General features: G+C 38.8%; 1 pseudogene; it reads right to left on the minus strand.

Annotated features, from left to right (window-relative positions):
• Window positions 1–6,539: 6,539 nt before the first annotated feature.
• Window positions 6,540–7,316, minus strand: LOC125923959 (60S ribosomal protein L8-like; annotated as a pseudogene).
• Window positions 7,317–7,974: the final 658 nt, after the last annotated feature.

Genomic DNA, 7,974 nt, shown 5'->3' on the forward strand with positions numbered 1-7,974 from the left:
TCTTTGATGTAGCTTTTAGTGTTTCTTCCAAGAAGCAAAAAATATTTATTGCTGCCAAATGACTGTTATGTTCTGACTTCAGAATGTCTGAGACCCTGAAAGCTTCTACATGAGTATCTTCAGATATTTTGCATCTAGTCCAAATCTGTCTTTCATGAGCCATTAAAATCGAAAGAAACTTTAAATCAAAAAATAAAAGAGACTTTTCCTAAGCTTAGCCTCACATTAGCATGTGAGAGAATCTGCATCAGCAAAAATCTTTTTTTTTTAATCAACCTAAACCTCTGACTAAATTAATAAGAGTTGAGTGTGACCTTTAAAATGCTAAAAAATACAGTTCCCAGTATAATTCTTGTTCATCCCCGGACCGAACCATTCTCATAGTAAATTATGGCACTAACAGCTGGCTGCCAATGAAGTCAACTATTAATTGTATGTTCGCTGCACTGCCTGATATAAATCAATATGAGTAATGAGCAATTGTCCTCAGTCTATAGATACACAGATCCTACATTGCAAAATAATTTAAGGTTGGCTGTCAGCCTTCTCAGACTAGATGTCATTTGGTCTTTGCTAAAGATACAGCAAAAACGAACACACATTGAAAACCGCCTGATCTGTCTCTGCAGCAAACTTCCAGTCATCTCTATAAAAATGACAACAGAAATGATTTTTGATAGTGTATTAAAATAAATAACTTCTATATCTTTTAAACTCCCAATGGAATCTGAAGAATGGGCCTCAGGGTGTCACTGCTTTCTGATCTCACACTCTCAAAATTCCCTCTGTCCATGTCCTTCTACTTTTCCCATTCCTTCCTATTAAACCTGCTCCCCATATTCACAAAGGCCACCAGCCTCCCTGCTTTCCTGCTCCCTGCTTTCCTGATCTGGATCACCTGGCCGAAGAACCAAGCGGCACTCGGCACTCGGAGGGAGATCTTGGCAGGCAGGAGGTTTATTTCACACGAGGCGGGTGGGGCACTCAGAGGAGATCATTCTCAGAAGTCTGAGTCCCGAGCTAGCAAAAGCAGAAGGAACAATTTATAGTCTGTTACTTCCGCATTCCGCATTAGCAGTAATTTGGTGTGCTGTAAGCGGGGTAGGAAGAAGAACCCAGAAGGGGAGTCTTTGGTCCGGGACTGGAATTTCCCTATCAGTCCTGTCCACCATATTGGACCACCAGATTTTTCCCTATCACCATTACTATCTAGCTTCTTTTGTTTCTCTACCCAGTTTCAATCCCATGGACACTAAGGAAGGGGTAGTGGCACTCTCATTTTACAATTGACCATTCTCACTTTGAGAATTCCTTACACTAAGCCACCCCAGTGTTCCTCATCTCTGACTCCAGGATGGCAGAATATTGCCAGGGAATATAAGGAAATGCCACTGACAGAATCTATCGTACACCCACCTCACCTAACTTTGATAGGGCCTCCATACAATTCAACAATTTTTAAGTGCAGGTTCTGCAAAGTGGCTTCTAGGAGATCCTTTCATAATATGTTGATGAGTATTTAGTGTGGGTGGTAGATTCCATGGTTACTTAAGCTTGAAAACCACTGGCTTAAATGAAGTTAAGCTCTTTTCTGCAGAATTTAGTAGAGCCAGGAGTGCAGTGGGGATTTCCAGAAAGGGATTATATATGCACCATTTCCCAAAATATTTGTCTAAGGAAACATTTTTTTTCCCAGTACATCCATAACTCTAGTATACTGTGAAACAAGTTGGGGTATGATATAATAAATCATCTCTTATTAACTCCTAACACATCTGTTCTGAACCATGTTAAATAGATTCTGGTACCAATTCCAACATGGGGGAGGGAAGGTGCTGCACCAACAAACAATTCTCAGACACCGCCTAGACGTCCTACAATTTAACACAATTCTGACAATATCTATCTAGAGATAGCATCAGATTCCACAGGGTAAGAGTTTAGTCTTACAAGACTGCTCCCCCTCAAACTTTAGATTCCATTTGCAAGCCCAAGTTGTTACCTGTGCTTCTGACCAACTGGCTATAAATCAAAGGTTCCCATGACCTCCTCCTTGGGTTTGATTAATTTGCTAAAGCATCTCACAGAACTCAGAGAAACAATTTACTTGCTAGCTCACTGGTCTATTATAAAAGGATATGACTCAAGAACAGCCAGATGGAAGAGATGGCAAGGTATAGGTGAGGGCACTGAGCAAGCATGCAACTCTCCCAGTACCTCCATTTGTTCACCAACCAGGAAGCTCTTCAAACGCTTTTGAGTGTTAATAAATGCTTCATTTACATAGATATGACTGGTTAACTGATCGGCCATTGTTTATTTATTCAACCTCCAGGCCCTCTCTCCTCCCAGAAGGTTGGGGGTGTAACATTAAAAGTTCCAACCCTCTAATCACACGGTTTTCCCCACTGGCAACAAACTCCCATTCTTAGGTGCTTTCCAAAAGTTACTGCATTAACATAACAAAAGACAACTTATACACTCTCAATACTTAGGAAATTCCAAAGGTTTTAGGAGCTCTGTGCCAGAAACCATAGAAGACCAAATACATTATTTATTAGTTTATATCACAATATCACACATGTATACTCTAAAAATTCCTGATCCATTCTTACCTTCCTGGTTGTAACAAATGACTTAATTTACACAGAAGCTGAAGACTTCTTCCCTTGAACTCTTCAGTTCACCGGCTTTTCCCCTTCCATTTCTTTCTCTCTTTTCTCCTAAGCTGAAGAAGCGGTAGAGGTGCATGCTGGCAACTCACCTCATATCTTAACACTCCATTCCTGTACCCCATCTATAGAAACCTCCTTCATTTAGCCACCTCACTTCCTTACACTTGAATCTCATATCTACAAACATGTCAACACTCATCTTGGCATAAAAATCCTGTCAACCACCTATCTAACTGCCTGTGACCTCTCACTGTCCCCCTTCCTATACTTTGGCCACCACAAAACTATTCCCTGAATGTGCCCTGTACTTTCTTGACTCCGGACCTTGGCTCATACTCTTTAGCCCAGATATGATTATTATCATCTTTCCCATCCTGAGTGCAATTCAACTCAGAACATTCCACAACCCAGGCAAACTAACAAGATCTCTTTTACCTCTACTCATCTAATACCTACCGTGTTCTATTTTGTCTTGTATTTTTAGAAGCTATATAGAAGTTTCTAAGTCATATTTGTTGAGCTATAATTTAAGTATATATGTTGAGAAATTTTGACAAATACATACATTTGTTTAATCATGACCATAATCTAGATATATGACATTTTTCCATGACTTCGAAAAGTTCCCTCATGACCCTTGGCAGTTAGTCTACCAGTTAGCATCATTTAATAATGATAAAATTATTAGCTCATCAGAATGACATAAAAATCATAAATGCACATATATTTCAAAGCAAAGCTGCAAAATACATGAAAAAGTGACAGAATAAAGGTAAAAATGGATATTTCCAGTCACAGTTGGAGGTTTTTAAAGTTAATTATGTTTTAAATAATTTTTTTAAGATTTAAAGCAGGGAAAAAAAATTGTTAATACTTACCTACACACTTATCATTTGTTTCATTACTTTCTGTAGATCCAAGCTTCCATCTGGTATCATTTTGCTTGACCCTGAAGAAATTTATATATATATAAATATATATATATAGCTTGTCATGAAGATATGCTGGTGACAAATACTCTCACATTTTGTCTGAAAGAAGAAAACTTTTGCTTTTCCAGTTGATAGTTTTTCTAGATATATAATTCTAGATTGACAGCAGCACTTTAAAGATATCATTTGTCCTCTGGCATGCACTGTTGCTAACCAGAAGTCTGTTATCTTTTTTCTTTTTTAATGACTTTTTTAAGAGTAGTTTTAGGTTCACAGAATAATCAAGAGGAAGGTACAGAGATTTCCCATATGTCTTCTGCCTCCACACATGCACAGCCTCTTCTGTTATCAACAGAGCAGTATATTTGTTACATCTGATGAACCTATGTTGACACATCCTAATTACCCAGAGTCCGTAGTTTTTATTACAGTTCACTCTTGGTGTTGTACATTCTATAAATTTAGATAAATGTATAATGACATGTATCCATTATTATGTAGTATTTGACAGAATGTTTTCACTGCCCTAAAAATTCCCTGTGCTCTACCTATTCATCCCTCCCTCCACCCCAACTCCTGTTAACCACTGATCTTTCTACTGTCTCCATAGTTTTGTTTTTTCCAGAATGATATATAATTGCAACCATATAGTATGTAACCTTTTCAGATAGACTTCTTTCACTTAGTAACATGCACTTAAGTTTCCTCTATGTCTTTTCATGACTTCATAGCTCATTTTTTTGGCAGTGAATAATATTCCATTGTCTGGATGTACCATAATTCATTTATACTTTTACCAACTAAAGGACATCTTGGTTGCCTCCATATGTTGGCAATAATGAATGAACTGCTATAAACATCATGCATGGGTTTTTGTGTGGACATAAATTTTCACTCCTTGGGACAAGTACCAAAAAGCACAATTGCTGGATCTTATGTTAAGAATATGTTTAATGTAACAAACTGTCAAACTGTCCTCCAAAGTGGCTGTACCATTTTGCATTCCCACCAGCAATGAATGAAGAGCTCCCATTGCTACACACCTTTGTTAACATTTGGTGTTGTCAATGTTCTGGAGTTTGGCCATTCCAATAGATGTGTAGTGGTATGTCATTGTTGTTTTAACTTGCATTTCACTGATGACATATATGATGTGGAGCATCTTTTCATATGCTTATTTACCATCTGTATATCTTCTTTAGAGACCGTTAAGGTCTTTACCTCATTTTTTAATCAAGTTGTTTTCTTATCATTGAGTTTTAACAGTTCTTTGTATATTTTTGATAATGGTCTTTTATCAGATGTATTCTTTGCAAGTATTTTCTCCCAGTCTCTGACTTATCTTCTCATTCTCTTGACATTGTCTTTCACAGAGCAGAAATTTTTAATTTTAATGAAGCCCAGCTCACCAGTTGTTTCTTGGATGGATTATACCTTTGATGGTGTATCTAAAAAAGTCATCACCTGGTCAACAGACACATGAAAAGATGCTCAATGTCACTCCTCATCAGGGAAATACAAATCAAAACCACACTCAGATACCACCTCACGCTGGTCAGAGTGGCTAAAATGAACAAATCAGGAGACTATACATGCTGGAGGGGATGTGGAGAAATAGGAACCCTCTTGCACTGTTGGTGGGAATGCAAACTGGTGCAGCTGCTCTGGAAAACAGTGTGGAGGTTCCTCAAAAGATTAAAAATACATCTACTCTATGACCTAGCAACAGCACTGCTAGGAATTTACCCAAGGGATATAGGAGTGCTGATGCATAAGGGCACTTGTATTCCAATGTTTATAGCAGCACTTTCAACAATAGCCAAATTATGGAAGGAGCCTAAATGTCCATCAACTGATGAATGGATAAGAAGATGTGGTCTATATATATACAAGGAATACTACTTGGCACTGAGAAAGAATGAAATCTGGCCATTTGTGGCAACGTGGATGGAACTGGAAGGTATTATGCTAAGTGAAATAAGTCAGGCAGAGAAAGACAGATACCATATGTTTTCACTCATATGTGGATCCTGAGAAAATTAACAGAAGACCATGGGGGAGGGGAAGGGGAAAAAAAAAGTTATAGAGAGGGAAGGAGGCAAACCGTAAGAGACTCTTAAATATTGAGAACAAACTGAGGGTTGATGGGGTATAGGAGAGAGGGGAAAGTGGGTGATGGGCATTGAAGAGGGCACCTGTTGGGATGAGCACTGGGTGTTGTGTGGAAACCAATTTAACAATTAATTATATTAATATAAAAAAAGAAAAATGTAAAAAAAACAAATAAATATAAATAAATAAATAAATAAATAAATAGTCATCACCATACCTAAAGTTATCTAAGTTTTTTCCAATGTTATCTTCTAGAAATTTTATAGTTGTGCATTTTACATTTAGGCCTATCATCCATTTTGAGTTAATTTTTGTGAAGGGTGTAAGGTCTGGATCTACATTCATTTTTTTTTTCATGTGGGTGCCCAGTTGTTCCAGCACCATTTGTTGAAAAGACTCTTTGCAGGTCATCTGGGTGGCTCAGTCTGTTCAGCCTATGTCATTATCTCTCAGGTTCATGAGTTCAAGTCCCACATTGGGCTCACTACTGTCAGTACAGAGCCTACTTTGGATTCTCTGTCCCCTTCTCTCTGCCCCTCCTCCACTTGCACTGTCTCAAAAATAAATAAATGTTTAAAAAGAAAAGACTGTCTTTGCTCCATTGTATAGCCTTTGCTCCTTTGTCAAAGACCAGTTGACCATGTTTATGCCATGTTTATGTGAGTGTTTTTCTAAGCACCGTATTCTGTTTTATTGATCTATTTGTTTATTCTTTCATCAATATCATACTTTTTTCCTATAGCTTTCTAGTAAGTAGGGGTTGTTTGTTTGTTTGTTTGTTTTAGTGGCAGAAGGACAGATTTTATCAAGTCCCTCAACCCTAGTTCTCTTTCTCCTACACAGTCTAGGTTCCCCCAGAGACCCCAGGTCTGGTAGGCAGCAATAAGACCCACTATGCAGCCAGCAGGGGTATCTCTACAGATAGTACAGGGTTTGTGATGTGCTGGTGCTTGCCACCTCCGAAAGGATGTTCCCACAGGATTCATAGCCACACCCAGTATGTGTGGTCAGCAACTCCTCTTTGCCTTATACTTGTGGTAGGCACAGCCAGCCTTCAGAATGGTCTTGTCAACGTGGCCACCTCCAGCCACCACACCAACATAGTTCTATTGGCTGAAGAAATGACCTTGTTTTCTGAGGTGGCTGAGGACAGCTTCACTTGGGTCTTCTTTGGTCTCAGGGTTGTGGGAGATGAAGTAGCATCATTCCCAGAGGCTGGCCAACTTGCCAAGTCACCAAGCTTCTCCTCCAAACAACACACAATGGTGACCTTGGGCATAGTGCCCACTAGGAGCACATTGCCTATGTTGAGCTGGGCCTTCTTGCCACAGTACACAAAATGGCCAGTGTAGATGCCATTGGGGGTGATGAACAGCTCCTGCCACTTCTTAAACCAGTACAGATCCCAGAAGACTACCTCGGTGAGGGGTGCACCTCCACCCTGGTCATGAATGATGTCCTTCACGATGCCCCTGATGTAGCCCAACTGTTCTGCAAAGTCCATGGCAAGCAGACATGCAGCACCCTTGCCATGCTTCATGTGGGCATGGAACACTGAGCCAGCATCCTTCCTCTACCCCAGAATTATGTGGCCCATGGCAGTAGTCTGCTACCCCCATAGCTGGAAGAGCTCTAATAAGTTTTGAAGTCAGGTAGTGTCAGTCCTTTGACTTTCTTCTTCTTCATTATTGTGTTGGCTCTCTAGGTTTTTCGCCTCTCCATATAAATGTTAGAATCAGTCTGTCAATATGCACAAAATTACTTGCTGGGATTCTGATTGGATTTGCATCAAATCTATAGCTCAAGTTGGGTAAAACTGATACTACCACATATTGAGTCTTACTATCCATGAATATGAAAGTATCTCCTCCATTTATTTAGTTCTTTGTTCTTGTTAATCAGAGTTTTATAATTTTCCACATGTAAATCTTGTACATATTTTGTTAAATTTATACTAAGTATTTCATTCTTTGGGTGCTGACGTAAATGACATTAGGCTTTTAACTTCAAATTCCACTTGTTCATTGCTAGCATATGGGAAAACAATTGACTTTTACATATTAACTTTGTATTCTATAACCTTGCTATAACTACTTATTCCAGTCTTTTTGTCAATTCTTTTCAGAGTTTCTATACAGACAATCGTGTCATGTACAAAGATAATTCTATTTCTTCCTTCCCAATCTGTGTATCCTTTATTTTCTTTGTTTGTCTTATTGCATTAACTAGAACTTCCAGTAGGATGTTAAAAAGGA

This window comes from Panthera uncia, chromosome B1 (genome assembly GCF_023721935.1).
Source record: "Panthera uncia isolate 11264 chromosome B1, Puncia_PCG_1.0, whole genome shotgun sequence".
Taxonomy (NCBI): domain Eukaryota; kingdom Metazoa; phylum Chordata; class Mammalia; order Carnivora; family Felidae; genus Panthera; species Panthera uncia.